The sequence below is a fragment of the Pelobates fuscus genome, chromosome 6 (genome assembly GCF_036172605.1).
Source record: "Pelobates fuscus isolate aPelFus1 chromosome 6, aPelFus1.pri, whole genome shotgun sequence".
Taxonomy (NCBI): domain Eukaryota; kingdom Metazoa; phylum Chordata; class Amphibia; order Anura; family Pelobatidae; genus Pelobates; species Pelobates fuscus.
Window position 1 is genome coordinate 269661005 of NC_086322.1, and position 16361 is coordinate 269677365.

The following is a 16361-nucleotide window of genomic DNA, read 5'->3' on the forward strand; positions in this document are numbered from 1 at the left end:
GGGGGGGGGGGGGGGGGGCAGGGGGGCAAGGAAGAACAATTTCCCTGGTGGTCCAGTGGATGAAGAATCTGGTCTACACCTCTTGGCAGGTGTAGACCATGTGCACAGGGTCTGCGCTGTGCATCAGTGTGCAGGCTGGTGAGAGAGATCTCCCCACCGGTCACAAATCTCCCTCTATGGGCCAAAGGTCATGCAGCACCAGCTGTAAAGGGGCTGGCAGGGGAGATCCCCTGATCTTCCCTGTCGGCCTTGGCTCATTGCCATCTCGGCCCACCGGGCATTTGCCCAGTTTGCCTGGTGGCCAGTCTGGGTCTGCTGACAAATGACTGTGTTTTGAGGTAAAATTACACTTTAATTATCAATTATATCCCCACAAACTGGGGACAATGATTGTTTTCAGAAAATATGATCCCAGTTGCAGATGAAGCTTATTGTATAAACAAGGCTTGGATATATTTTCATTACACTTCTTCCTTACTATAGGCTGTTCAACAATTCTTGCATAGTTTCCACTATAGCCACTACATTTTGTTCATCGCAAATGCCATCTTCACCGGCTTTTCTTTTCTTAATTAGAAACGTATCCATTTTAGGGGTAATTCAAATGCAATTTCAGTAACTAAACATGAACATAACATAGAAGATAGCAAGGTTTGTACTTGAATTCAGAGCCGCCTTATCACTATTAAATTGGAGGTCTTAAAGTTGACGCTTTGCTTTTCGATGCACAGTTCCTGTATGATCCCTCGACCACGGTGTGCATTTTTAGCGCGAACTTAACAAGCTACAAAAAGAGAACACTACAACCAAATGCCAACGTGAAAGGTGTGTAGCGCTGAAAAATAATCACTTACTCCCAAAAGTTTCGGGACGTGGGAATTATACAGATTACTGTAGGGAAAGAATGGAAGAATATATAGTGTATTACAGTAATATCCAATGGGAATATAAACTCCTAAAGCACTCCCGTGGTTTAGAGCCTATTGAGGATCGGCTCTAATCACTTGCGCTGGGGGGTACTCTGGGTGACACACACCCTATGGATCCATATTCAATGTTAACCTCAGAGACATGGAGATAAAAAATAGAGACAGGGCAGCTTACCCTGGTGTTGAAATCCTCAAAAGAGTGTGGTATAGTGGTAAGAAGATAGGTTGCTTCTCATCGTATTAAAAGCCTGTAACCTGGCTCTGAGTGTACAGGTGTATGAGTCCTTATTAAGGGTGACACTGCCCTTCTTTTGACAGGATAGATGATCCACCAGATAGTATGCTCCAATTAAAATTGCATTTATTACATTCAAAGAGTTAAAATCAAATGATACTTTGTATGTATTATTTGATTTGAACTCTTTGAATGTAATAAATACACACCTTTCACTATTGGCATTTGGTTGTATAATAGTGGTCTCTTTTTGTATCATATTACAATAGGATTGGGGAGTTCCTATGTATGTGTGGAAGCTGCTAAACTTACGAGCACCTTTATCTCTATTTAAGCGCCTTACAGCACAGAACACTTTGTTGATTTGTCGATTAGTATGTGACTAGTACTAATAGTTAGTAACTATCTACATGTGCTATCAGGACCTGCGTAAAAATGCTTGTTACATTTGCTCTCATGCAAAACACCTACACACTACAGCCGACACACTAACGTGTTGCAAAACACAGTTTGGAAAGCTCTGCTCTAGAGGGAAGATAGGGACTAGTGTGGGTTGGATAATGGCTGGCTATAGTGGGGGTATAGGGGCTGTACTCAGGACAGTAACTGTAGTGAGGAGATAGGAGCTATAATGGGGGTATAGTGGACATACTGGGGGAACTTTTTTGTTGAAAAAACAAAAACAAAATAAACTAAAGTGTGTGTCCCCCACCCTCCCTGAGGCTTACCTTGGGCCAAGGAGATGGATGCCTGGTGGTCCAGTGGGATATGTATGCGGATGTAGAAAGTGATGTATCAGAGTGTTGCCCGTAACATGGTAACCAATTACAGTTCCTCTATTAGAGCGCAGCCCCTGCTGGCGCCACTGCAGGAGAAAGGGCTTTCCGGTGAGGGAAATCTTTGAAACCCTCTCCATTCAGCAGCCACCGGCCCTGTTCACGATAAATCTCAACAATCACATATTTCTGCTTTGCCACTTCTCTCTCCTTGAAAATTGTTTTACTTCATAACACACATTATACTGTACTACCTCAAAGAGGGACACTTTAATTTTAGGGGTGTTAGTAGGGGAGTGGTCAGGGGAGGGGCTGTTCAGAAAAAAATGTCAGTAGTTTACTAATAAAAGTAAATGTGACAAAAAAAAAAGAAAAAAAAAGTAAATGTGACTTAAATGTAGTTTAGGACAAGAACAATGCACCTTATTAACCCCTTCAGGACGGAGTCAATAGTGCACGTTCTGATCAAAACAAAACGTAAACAAAAACTGGAATTTGCGCTATATGTCTGTTCACCCATAGTTCCCCTCTTTCATATTATATGCACCCACACTTATTATATATCATTTTGTTCAGGAGAAACAGGGCTTTAATTTATCATTATCTATTCATATATGGAACATAATTCATTATGAATAAAATGTAAAAAAAAATTGAGAAAATAAGATTTTTTTTTAAATTTGTATTTCCGTCTGACATTTTAGCTGTGAATGTCATAATACTGTTAGGTTTTACTGCACAAAAATGCACATATTTGTAATCAGCAATGTCTCATGAGTACAACAGTATCCCCCATTAACAGGTTTTATGGTGTTTTGGAAAGTTACAGGGTCAAATATAGAACGTTCCATTTTCAAATAGAAATTTGCCAGATTGGTAATGTTACCTTTGAGACGGTGTGGTAGCCCAGCAATGAGAATTACCCCCATAATGGCATACCATTTGAAAAAGTAGACAACCAAAGGTATTGAAAGTGGGGTATGTTTAGTCTTTTTTAGTAGCCACTTAGTCACAAACACTGGCCAAAGTTAGCGTTCATATTTGTTTTTGTGTTAAAAAAGCAAAAAACAAATATTTGGCCAGTGTTTGTGACTAAGTGGCTACTAAGAAAGACTGGACATACCCCACTTGCAATACCTTGGGTTGTCTACTTTTGCAAATGCTATGCCATCATGGGGGTAATTCTCATTCCTGGGCTACCATACGCTCTCAAAGGCAACATAACCAATCTGGCAAATTTCAATGTCAAAAAAATGAAATGCAAGCCTTATATGTGACTCTCTAACTTTCCAAAACACCATGAAACCTGTACATGGGGGGTACTGTTATTCTCGGGAGACTTCACTAAACACAAATATTAGTGTTTTAAAACAGTAAAACATATTACAACAATAATATAGTCCATAAAAGTGCCGTTCATTTGTAAAAAATGCAAAAAACGTCACTTTTACTTAAAATATCATCGTTGTAATACAATTTACCAATTTGAAACACTAATATTTGAGTTCAGCGAAGTCTCCCGAGTAAAACAGTACCCCCCATGTACAGGTTTTATGTTGTCTTGGAGAGTTACAGGGTCAAATATAGTGCTTGCGAATTAAATTCTCAGCACTTTCTCCATGTGTTGTCAGGTATGTCAATCAAATTTTAATTAATCAAATCACCTAATTATGTTAAAAGATTACTTAAATATACACGTAGAATTTTAATATATATGCATTTATAGGTATTTAAATTCTACGTGTATACTAATGTAATCTTTTATGTAATTATATGTATTTATCTATATATATATATTTGCAGTTATTTGCATTTTATATATAGATAGATAGATATATATAGAATGTCATTTTAAGTGTATTTTGTTACCAATATATATATATTAATAACAAAATACAGTTAGAATGAAATTACATATGTATATATAATTTATATTAAATTTTGTTTCAATATTTTATTTATTAATTTTATTATTTTATTTATTTATTATTGTAATTATACGTATTTACATATATAATATATGTGTATATATCTATTATATATATATAATATATGTATATTATATATATTTAACGTCATTCTAAGTGTATTTTAATAGTAATATATATATACTTATATTAGTATTAAAATACACTTTGTATGACGTTAAATATATATAATATACATATATTATATATATATATATATATATATATATATATATATATATATAAAAAATGCATTTAATTTATTTTATAACCTGTCTAATATTTTTTTTTTTTACACCTCCTACCAGCAGGGCGACTGTCTAATATTTTAGACAGTCCCCCTGCTGGCAGATCCACAGCCAGCTATAGGGTGCCATGTGATCGCTCTTTGAGAGCGATCACATGGCCCCTGGGGGCCTGATTTGCCATGGGAGGGCTGCCTGGGCTGTGAGGCAATCCTCCCGAAGCGGAGCGCCGGGAAGGTGAGTATACCGGGCGCTTCAGGGGCTTCAGCCGTTACGGCGTGCTATGCCGTCACAACGGCTTTAAAGCCCACTTAATCCGTGACGGCATAGCACGTCGTAACGGCGTTAAGGGGTTAAAAGACTGATTTATAAACAAAGTTTTATTGTAGTTTAAGGACACATTACTGTGAGTATTATTGATGTGGAGCTCTGTTATACATTCCTTTTGATGGTGAAAGGAATAGGAACTCAGAGTGTCACAATAGCTGTGGCAAGAGAAAGGGGGTAACCCTAAGTATGTAGTAATTAAATAGGAATGTGCTTGCCTACAGGTGTCAATTAATTAAAACATAACATTTAATAAATTCGTTTAAAAGCTTGCCGTTGAAAATCAGCAAATAAACCCAAAATTATTATTAAATTCTAAAACTATTAATAGTGTAGAGCAAAGGACAAAAAAAAAAAATTATAAAGGAAATTAAAAAAAGGACTAATGTAGAATAATCCTAATCAGTTCTGAGATTACAGCATGAGTCCAAGTGTAAACTGTTAGTAGTGTGGATCTAGAAATGCCAGTGAAACTGGCAATGCTAAGAGACACAAAGTATCAATAGAGTAAATATAACCACTAACTATAGTTTAGTATACTACTGTATCAGTTTCCCTTGCAGGGAACTATCAGTGTAACTGTGCTTAGGTTATAAACTCTATAAAAGAGGAACTCAGCCTAAAAATCTCTTGACAGATACAAGAATCGGATTGTTCAATGCATGAGTGATTTCCCAAATAGTGCCATTCACCGATCATCCTGTGAATTGCTAAACTGTGCCTTTAAGGGCACCTAATCTGTATAAGAAACTGTCTGCTAGCCTAAGTAGTAGTTAAAAAAAAAAAAAGATTATTGCAAATGCCCTGCCTATCTCTCTTGCAGAGGACATAATGTCTAAGATCTAATAAAAAAACAAATGTCTTAACCTCATCGTTATAGAGTATTGTGCAGAGCACCGACGCGCGTTTCGCCGGTAAGGCGGCTCAAGAGGGAGGAGCTTTTAAACAAATTTATTAAATGTTATGTTCTGTTATACATTCAGACTCAACAACAACATGGGGCTCCTAGAATATATGGATATTATGGTAGATGAGAGAGAGAGCGATTTGGTCCCAACATAGGGACTGTCCCTCCTAAATAGGGACACTTGAGAGGCATGCACTGTTTATCACTGTGGAAATTGACCATGCTGTTCCACCATGCTATATTATATCTTGATTATGGTATTTTAAGTGATAGATTTTAGATAATTGGATAATAGATTTTTAAACTAAAATAAAGAAAATGGAGCTTAGTTCTACTCCAAGTTTTAACCTTTTATTATGACTAAACTGTTCACTAATAAGGCATACAACATGTATTTTAAGTCTACCACAATAACTGCTGTAGAGTGCCGGGGTAATCACATCTGCAGGGCATGTAGCCATATACAGGGATATATGTTCTTGTTTTACAAGAACATAGAATGTGACGGCAGGTAAGAACCATTTGGCCCATCTAGTCTGCCCAATTTTATAATTACTATAGAAGCAAAGAATGTGATAGAATATATGTATAGCTTCCTTCAACATCAGGACATAGGCGTACCTAGGATGTTTGGCACAATGGGTGGGAAATTTTGTTGGCCCCCCAAGTTATGTTTTGTCTATTGGGACCCCCCAAGTTGTTTCTCTCTCTTTCTCTATCTCTCTTGTCTCCTTGTGTGTGCCTCCTACCACTCATACTATATTGTGTTTCTCTCCCAACCCCCTTGTTCTTGTGAGTCTCTTGTCCTTAACTACCTTTGTGTGCCTCTTACCTTCTCTCACCACTTACGTCTCTTATTATTTTGTGTGTTACCCTTTGTGTGTCATTTACATTCCTCACCCCCTTGTGTGTCTCTTTACCCCTCTTATAATACTGTTTCTTAGCCCCTTTTTTTTACCCTTTTGTGTCTTTTAATCACCCATTTACTCATTGTGGGCCTCTTAATCCCCCTTTTTTCCCTTCAGTGCCTCAAAACCCTCTTTTTACCATTATGTTTAAATGATTGTTATTATTGGTATTTTTTATAGCGCCAACTAATTCCCCTGTGTTAACGCCTTGTGTGCCTTTTGCTTTTTGCACCCCTATCCCTCATGTCACCCTCCTTGCCATCCTATTAATGTCATTCGGGGTAGATTGCCCCTCCTGCTACAATTCTCTATTAGTATGCTACTGCAGGTTTGGTTTTCCTTGTTTCAATCAATTTCCTAAGGCAAGGAATTTATATACTATTTAACAAATTATTGTAAAACGCATAGTTCTCAGTCAGTTGTAGACATTACACACATTACCTCAAAGTCTGTAGTAGTTACATAACAATACTTTTAAGGAACGCTTTAAATACCTAAAGTGCTTTTGCTTGCTTTATGTGTGAAGAGTGTGTCCTCTTTTTTTATTTACAATTTCTCATTTTCTAAAAAGTGCATATTTAAATAGAAATTGGAACTTTTATAAATGATCCTTGTTACATGCCCTTGGCTGTTAATCAGACAACTGGTTCTGTTACTTCCTGGTTTGGTTAGCTCAGTGGAGCTAAACTCAAGAAGCAGCAATTGTTCAGAGCACCTGCCTTGCAAAGACTTCTCATTGGGAAGTCTGTGATTGGACAGCCACAGAAAGTCAGGACTGGGGAAGTAGGGATGACTTGCAAAGACTGCAGACAAGAGAGCTGCAACTTTTGCAATCTGTTTTTAGATATCCTCTCATTTAAAAAAATGGCTAATTAAATGCATGTACGTTTTCATTGGGGTACATCTACTAAATTGTTCAATTGAAGTGTCCATTTACCAGGATAAGTCATTCGTGCAGTTAAGTGTCCCTTTAATTTATTTGCTGTTTGTACTTTATATAAAAGCAACTTCTCCTACTAGCACTGATTTTCTAACCTTAAATGTTATCTAGTAATCTTTGCATTATTGCATATTACATTTCCACACTCCTACGTCACCAAGATAATCACACCCAATTTGTTTTTGTCTCTGGCCTTTTTGAGTGAGATCTTTCATCATGTCTTTTTGCTGATGTCTAATCAAAGGATCTGCCTTGTTGTATACACACTTTGATTGCTCTTTGACGAAACAATATATCAATATTATTTACTGGGATGAAAATATAACATATGACACAACGTGTGCGTAAATCAACTTACCCTTATAAAATATAATTGGCATTTGGGATCCTTTGGGATACTTTAAAAAACTTATTCAAGTCTATGAATAAATAAAGGATTACTCCTAGCAACATGACCACATCAGTAATTTGAACTGGTCATGGTGCCTGGATTCTGTAACCCTATGGAACAAGCGCAGCTAAGTGGAATGGGGCCTGACAGAGCTAGGAGGCAGGCATAGGGGGAAGGCCCCCAGGGATTGGGAGTTGGAGTGTTAAGGGGTTGGCCCAGTATAATTATAGTTTGGCACTTTTAATTTGCTTACCTGGCCTAATTTGTGTATAAATCCTGTCTGCAGATTGGGTATGGTAGGTTTTTCTGCTTTCTGTTGCTGCAGGTTCAAGTCCCAGAGGCTGGATCCAGTGGAGCAGCTCCTGGCGTAGGTGACATGGGTGCAGGAGTGCCTGGGATCTGCCCTGATGGGAATCCGGAACAGCAATGGGACCGGCCACCTGGTGCGGAGGCAGAGGCCTCCGCAGCTTTTTATCCCAGGCAGTGAGGTCAGGCCCGCCAGCGGGGATGCCGTGGAGGCGGCGGCAATGAGCCGCGAGGTCAGGGGTCTGAGCACAGGGCTCGGGGGCACAGCTCCACCCCCCTGTGATGCCTTGGGAATCTGGGGGGCGGGTGGCCGCTAGTGCAGCCCCCCAGTCGGGGGAAGCTGTGCAGGGCACCAGTCCTGCTGCAGATCACAGCGCTGTCCGTCTGAAAGTTGGCCCCTGGCAGCGGGAGACGAACAGTGAGCCTGCTGTTTCCAGGAGAACCAGGAGCAGTCCCACATGCAGGCATGTTACCTTGGAGGGGTAATGCAGCTCAGGGGGGTCCCCGGGGCCTTCAGGGACAGTCACAGGGCCCAGGGGAAAAGCTTTGTCAAGAGGTTGCTTCAAGGGTGTCACTGGGACCTCCTCCACTAGGAGTGTCACTGAGACTAGTCTTGGGCCCTTTGGGAGTTGGGCATAGGACCTGACTAGTGGCCTAGGGCTCAGGAGGGAGCACGGCCCCTGGGGTGGTGGGATATCGCCTATCAGCATTGTGGCCTGGTGGCGCTGCACATAGGCAGTACACGGGGGTGTTAGTGCCAGTAAAGGGGAGGGCCCCCTGTGTTTTCTGGGTTCCCTCAGGGCATCTTGTGTAGGGCTGCATCGAAGTCTGCCCCTTAAGGCCCTTGGAGTTGGTTGGTATGGGTCCAGTCGGCAGGCGTGTGCTGTGGGCCACGCTTCGGACGTTCAAGATAGCAGAGGCAGGTTCGTGGAAAAGCAGGTGGGCCAGGCTGGTCGCACTTTGGTTGGCAGCGCGGAATGGCGCCAGAGGTGAAAACAACGTGGGAGGCACTGGTCTCGCGGCAAGGCGTGCACATCCAGGTGGGTATGGCCCCCCAAGTAGATCTAGGAGTGGGAGGAAGAGCCCGGCAGACTCTGGGGTCGACAGCCAGGGGTCGGTTGGCAGCAGTGCCACATGTGATTCCTGCTCAAGGTCCCGGCACCAGTCGGACACAGCTGAATTTCCCAAGGGCCGTTTGGTAAGTTCCGGATCGGAGTCCAACTGGAGTTCCCCCGATTACCATGGCAGGAGTTGTAGCCCCAAGGGTAGAGTCAACAGGGCATCCGGTGTGTGCAGCAGCTGGGTTGGCCAGGAGAGGGGGCAGGATGCCTTGTGGCCCGGCAGGCGATCCCTGGGTCACGGCAGGGGGGTGTCTGGTGAACGGTGCACTGTGCCCAGGATTGTCTCTTCTCATTTCAGGTCACTGAGCCAATCTTCTTCGAGGCAATCCAGGCATTGGGTACTTTCCCCGGTTGGTGAAGTGCATGCACAGGTTGTCAGCCATGGACCCATCAGATCCCATAACACAGCTCAGGGGCCTACGCAGGCTGGGGGCTTGGTTGGTGAGTCGGACAATAAACAGCATTCACAAGGTTTTATTGATTCATTGCTACAGTTAATTGATTACTTGGGCAAGGGTGTACGTGCAGGGGGGGATGTTAGTAAGGTGTGGGCTCCGGGTTTGGGTGTGTCAGGGGGGAAGCTCTGGTGGGCGTTCCGAGTCGGTTGCTGGAGCGGCGTTGGCAGCGGGGGGCCGAGGTGTATCAGACGCATTGGCAGTGACGTCAGAGTTGGGTACAGAGAGAGTGGAACTGTGCGGGGGCATTCGTACATGTCCTATGCAGGCCTTTTAGGGTTGTATTTGAAACAGGAGGTGAAGGAGAAAATATGGAAAGGTGAGTTTTGCAAAATCTTTTCACTTTTGCCACTGGAGGACTACTTTGACCTCAAGGAGGAGGACAAGAAGGACGCCAAGAAGGAGGAGAAAAAGCGTAAGTGGTATTGGTAAGTCCATCAGGAACTGGCTGGGTGCTTTCTGCATCTTAGCCAGTGTTATTGGGGAGAAGTCGCCAGGTCTGTGTTCCTCGTTGTTCTGCTATCTGGGTGGGGTGTTTGAGGCTTACCGCACGTATGGCCGGCAGCGTGGGCAGTGAGCTCCTTGATGCATAACAACTACTAGTGGCACTGTCGCATGCGGTAAATTGGTTATCGGCGTTGTCTGCTCCGGTGGTGCGGGTTCTTCGTACATTTTTTCTTATGTATATGTCCCTCATTGTGGTTTTCGGCATGCGGCATGTCCCTGGTTATTTGCATATCGTGGCTGATGCTTTGTCTCGCTTTCAGTGGTCCTGGTTCCGGATAGCGGCACCCGGAGCACTGGAGTTGGGGGAGGACTGTCTGGACGAAATGTGGCGGCTCGGAATGGCCTGCTTGGGGGACTTGTGAAGGCTTCTGTGCAAGGCCTAATTGTCAGGCTGGAGAAGGAGGCTTGCGGGGGATGCGCATCTCGATGCCCTCTTATGGTTTACGTTTCAGCTACTGGCTGGGGATGCTTCACCCTTGGTGGTGGATAGGAATATGGCCGCGCTCGCATGTTGGTTTAAGCTGCACGGTTGAGGGGATCTGACAAAGCACTCCGTAATTTATCAGGCTTTGAAGGGTTTCCAGAGGGGAAGTAGAATTTCAGATGCATGACGGCCGGTGTCTATCAGTGTTTTGGGGAGCCTGGTGCTGGTGCTGCCTGAGATTTGCTTCTCCAGCTTCGAAGCTGGCTTGTTTGTCGCTGCGTTTGTTTTGGCCTTTTTTCAGGGCTTTTCAAATTGGGGAGCTTGTTATCGCGAACAGGCAAGGTCTTGGCGGCATTCAGGCGGATGATGTCCTTACAGGAGTTGATAGGGTGACGGTTCACTTATCTAGGTTGAAAACGGATGTGTGGGGGAAGGGGACTGATGTGATGTTGCATGCTCTTCCAGGCTCACAGTTGTGCCCGGTTACCATTCTTGCACGGTATCGGGCATTGCGTCCAGCGAGGGAGGGCACATTTTTTCTTGCATGAGGATGGTTCTGCGCTGTCACGCTTCCAGTTTGCCCGGGTTTCTCACTTGGACCAATTCGGTATGCACTCCTTCCGGATCGGTGCAGCTCCGGAGGCCACGTGTCTGGGGCTCAGTGATGAGCTGGTGAAGAAGATAGGGAGGTGGAAATCGGTATGGTTTCATTCATACTTGCAGCTGGTGTGAATGAAGTAGTGGGTTTGGGGGATTCTCCGTTGATTGCGCTCTGCTGATGGTCTTATTTTGTTTCCGCAGGTCGAGTTGGATCATGGGCCATTCGTTCATGTTCTGGGGAAAGAAGAGGGCTGCAGCTTGTTTCCGGGGTTTGCAGCTGGGCTTTCTTTTGGACCAGATCTCGATTAAGTGGTTCAGTAATCAGGGAGCTGGTTGAGGGGATGTTATTGGGGCGGTGTTTCGGCTAGTGGAAGGTGGGAGATCTCCTGATTTCATGTTGTTACATGCAGGGGGCAATGATTTAGGACTAGTGTCACAAAGGCGCTTAATAAAATGGATGAAGCAGGATATTAACCGGCTTTGAGACTTGGTCCCTGGGGTTTTGGTTGTTTGGTCCGAAATGGTCCCCCGACTTCAGTGGCGTCACGTCAGGGATATGGTAGCTATCGAGATTTGCTGGAGTAAGGTGAATAGCTTGATGGCCAGTTTTGTTAGGAAGGTCCGGGGGTGGTAATTCGGCACAAGAAACTCAAGGACAGGTTGCCTGGATATTTTTGGCAGGAGAGGGTCCACCGCATGGGGTGGGATCTCTTGAATCTGTGGTTCCAAAAAGGGTTGAGTAGGGCCTTGTTCCTTAGGGGTGGTGCACCTCAGATGGCCTAAGGGGTCAAGGTCTGAGCTTGTGGTGGGACTAGAGAGAAAAGTTAGGGGACAAACAGGCTCTGTGTTAGTTTAAATAGAATGGGGCAGTTAGGCTTCTGGTTAAGAGTTTGGTTACATGGTTCGTTAGGAACTTTGTTAGGTTTCAAGCTCGGTAGTGGCTCAGAACCCGGTGGGTGGTAGGGGTATCCGGGTATACCCCTAACGTGGTTATTTAACAAAGTGTGGCACTCATATTATGTTTATGATGTTTGTTATTTGTGTTATTTGTATTTACGGAAAGATATGGGTCGTTGCCTTTTGTTTCGGGGACATATGCTCTCTGCTTGTGAGTGGAACTTCTACATATATGTTGTGTTAATTTTAAAATAGCAATACTTCCCTATATATGTCTTGTATTGTATTTTTTATATGTTACACCATTTGAAACCAAGGAACCAAGCATATAACTCTAGTAAGTGTACCATATTTGGTTTGAATATACTAGGTCACTTTACTAACTTGGTACTAAGGAATTTCTCATATTGCACTGATAAAGAGTGTTATAAGTGATTTGTATGTAGCGCTTGTATATTTGCACTAAAGTGGTATTAACTGCTTGCACTCTCACTTTTGATACAGTGAGTTAAAATTGTATATTTCTAAATTTATAAATATAAATATAAATATAAATATAAATTTATAATAAAACTTTATAAATATTCAGCGCACGTATTTTTTGGTTTGGATTATAATTCATCGGGCCACAGAGTGTTTGTGTTTTTCATCTGTGGGGGCTGTTATATTGTTTCTTACCCGCAGCCCCTCACTCCATATGATCCATTGGTATTACAGTGCTGTAATACCCACCGTCCTGGCTGACACACACAATCTCACAACAGACAAGCTCAACAACACACACAAGTTATCTTACTCATACACAAGCTCACTACAGACAAGCTTACTGATACACACAACCTCACTACAGACAAGCTCGCTGACACACACAAGCTAACTCAAGTCAAGATCACTGATACACACAAGCTCACTAAAGACAAGCTCAATGACACTCATACAAGCACACTACAGACAAGCACGCTACAGACATGCTCACTGACACAAATACAGACAAGCTCATCTGACACACACAAGCTCACTACAGACATGCTCACTGACATACACAATGTCCCTATAATCTCACTGACACACACTCAAGCACAGCACAGACATGCTTACTGACACACACAAGCTCACACACACACATAAGCTCACTACAACCTCACTGACACACACATAAGCTCACTACAAACACACTGAAACACACATGCTCACTACAGACATGATCACTACAAGCTCACTGACACACACAGAGGCTCACACACACACATAAGCTCACTACAAGCTCACTGACACACACACAGGCTCACACACATAAGCTCACTACAGACATGCTCACTGACATACACAATGTCCCTATAATCTCACTGACACACTCAAGCACAGCACAGACATGCTCACTGACACACGCAAGCTCACACACACACATAAGCTCACTACAACCTCACTGACACACACATAAGCTCACTACAAACGCACTGAAACACACAAGTTCACTACAGACATGCTCACTACAAGCTCACTTACACACACATAGGCTCACACACACACACACATAAGCTCACTACAAGCTCACTGACACACACACAGGCTCACACACATAAGCTCACTACAGACATGCTCACTGACACACACAGGCTCACACACATATAAGCTCACTAAAAACTCACTGACACACACAAGCTCACTGACACACTGGCTCACTACAAACTCACTAAATGCTCACTGACACACACAAGCTCACTATAGACAAGCTCTCTAAACACACAAAAACATAATACAGACAAGCTCACTGACACAAACAAGCTCACTATAAGCTCAGTGACACACACTCAAGCACTGTACAGACATGCTCACTACAAGCTCACCGACACACACATAAGCTAACTATACACTTACTGAAACACAAGCTCACTACAGACATGCTCACTGACACACAGGAGCTCACTACAAACTCACTGACACACACAAGCTCACTACATACATGCTCACTACAAGCTCACTAAAGCACACACAGGTTCACACACATAAACTCACTACAGACTCACTAACACACACGTGCTCACTACAAGCTCACTGACACACACACACACACACATAAGCTCACTACAAGCTCTCTGACACACAACCTCACTACAGACAAAAAAAATGAGACAATAAATTTAAGGACGATAACTATCCCAGAAAATCTTGAACTACATCTGAACCTTTTATTCTAATATGAAAAATTGACTATTCACTAAGGTGTTTATTGGTGATTTGAGAACCACCTTTAAGACCACAATAGCAAAGTTGGGGAAAAAATTCAAATTCTACTAAAAAAAGATTTTTTTTTTACAACTTGGATATTTGTCCTAAATATTGAAAGACAATTCATCAGCACACGTCACTTTTCATTTAATAAGCCCCTTAATATTTATATCAAAGGTAACATACGTCCAACAGGTGATTAGATAAGAATTATTAACTTTTTAGGTTTTTCTACATCTATTAGTGTCTTAAAGGAACACTCCAAGTATCCTAACCACTACAGCCTGCTGGGACTATTGCTAAATTGGATAATTTGTCTACATCATCTAATATCATAACCAAATGCTTTTTAACCACTACACACCTCTGTAGTGGTTATGGTGCCAGGAGAGCCCTGTTGCCATTCATCACTAAGGTGTCAAACTTTTTTAACATGGATTGACATTTATCTAGGTTTTACTGGGCGCCCATCCCGCAACTGTTACATCTGGTATTCTACAGCAGGAGAAGCCATATTTCACTGCTTAGCACAAACTAGGACTGGAGTCATAAGCTGAGAGTATCAGTGCTGTCCTCCATCTGCATGGTAGCATGCTGTAGTAGTTTTTTTTTTTTTTAATTGTTTCATCAATTTAGAATTTCAGTTTACGGTTTACTATAAACTGGTGCTTAGTGTATATACTCCACAAAGTTTAATTATTTAAACCAGGGCTGCCCAATAGGTAGCACCCCAGACGTTGTAGAACTACAACTCCCATGATGCCTTTTCCTTCTAAAGGCATGGAAAGCATCATGGAAGTTGTAGTTCTTCAACATCTGGGGATTTAAATTTTAGGCAGCCCTGATTTAAACAGTGCATTGTCTGAAACTCACAAGTGTCCCTTTAAATTTAAAGTCTGTGGTAAATTCCTGTCAATTTTCAGTTTAATGAATACACCTGCCAGTGTTTTCCATAGGGATTAATTCAGAAAGAGAAGCTCAATACAAGCTCTATACATACATACACACACTACAAACTCACTGACACACACTAGATCACTACAAGCTCTATACACACACACTCACTCACTCACTCTCTCTCTCTATCAATCCTGGGCTGCATTGTGGATATATAAGTACCTGTAACTTCACTGTACCTGGACTTTGAGTGCAGTGTGAGCATTTTCCATGAAGCTCTTCCACTTCCTGTGTGAAAGGTCACCAGGGAGAGGCTGGGGGCAGAGCTCTAGTGCGGGGGCTGGATCTGCAGACTGTCAGTGCAGAGCTGGAGAGAAGAAGCGTTTGTGAGAGAGTGAGAGAGAAATGCAGCGCTCTCACTCCTCTCTGCTGCAAACCAGCTGTCACCTTTTTTTCTTACCGGCCTCTGGAAGCCATCCAGCAAACTTTCTGCCCCAGGCTCCATCCCTAAACAAAGATGTCAGAGGAGGAAAAAAAGAGTAATGTGCTGCACTGCCGGCCCCAGGAACACCGGCCCACCGGGGAATTTCCCGGTATCCCGGTGGGCCAGTCCGGCCCTGCTACTACTTACTTCGTTGTAGAATGCAATTAGGTTAGTTTGACATGACCTATGTTTCATAAAACAATGCTTATTGTTGCTAATAACACTGTTCTCCCCAATGAATTCCTGAATATCATCCCTTAATAACCCTTCAAATACTTTCCCAGCCACAGACGTTAAGCTCACTGGTCTATAATTTCCTTGCAAAGGAATATAGGAATCACATCTGACTTCCATTAATGCTCTGGTACAATTTTTGAAAGAAAATAATCTTAAAAGTTTAAATACAGAGGTTCACTTATTTCCAAACTTAGCTCCTGAAGTACTCATGGGTGAATACCATCAGGCCCTGGAGCTTTAGTTACATTGAGTCTTGTTAGCTTCTGTAGCACCTTGTGTTGAGTCATCCAATCACAATTTTTCTGCAAGTTTTTTTTTTTTTGCAGCAATCATTTGCATATTTCTTGCCATAGAATTCTCCTTAAGATATACTGAGGAAAAATAGTTATTTACAATTTCTGCCTTTTCCTGGTCTGCATAAACTATCAATCCTATTTATGTTTTCTGTGTACCTAATTGCATATTTTTACATGCGTTCTTGATTTCCTTATATCTCATATAGGATGCCTTTGATTTGTCTCATTTATATGCTTTAAATGTCCTGTTCTTATTTTTGATCTCATGGTTTAATTTCTCACT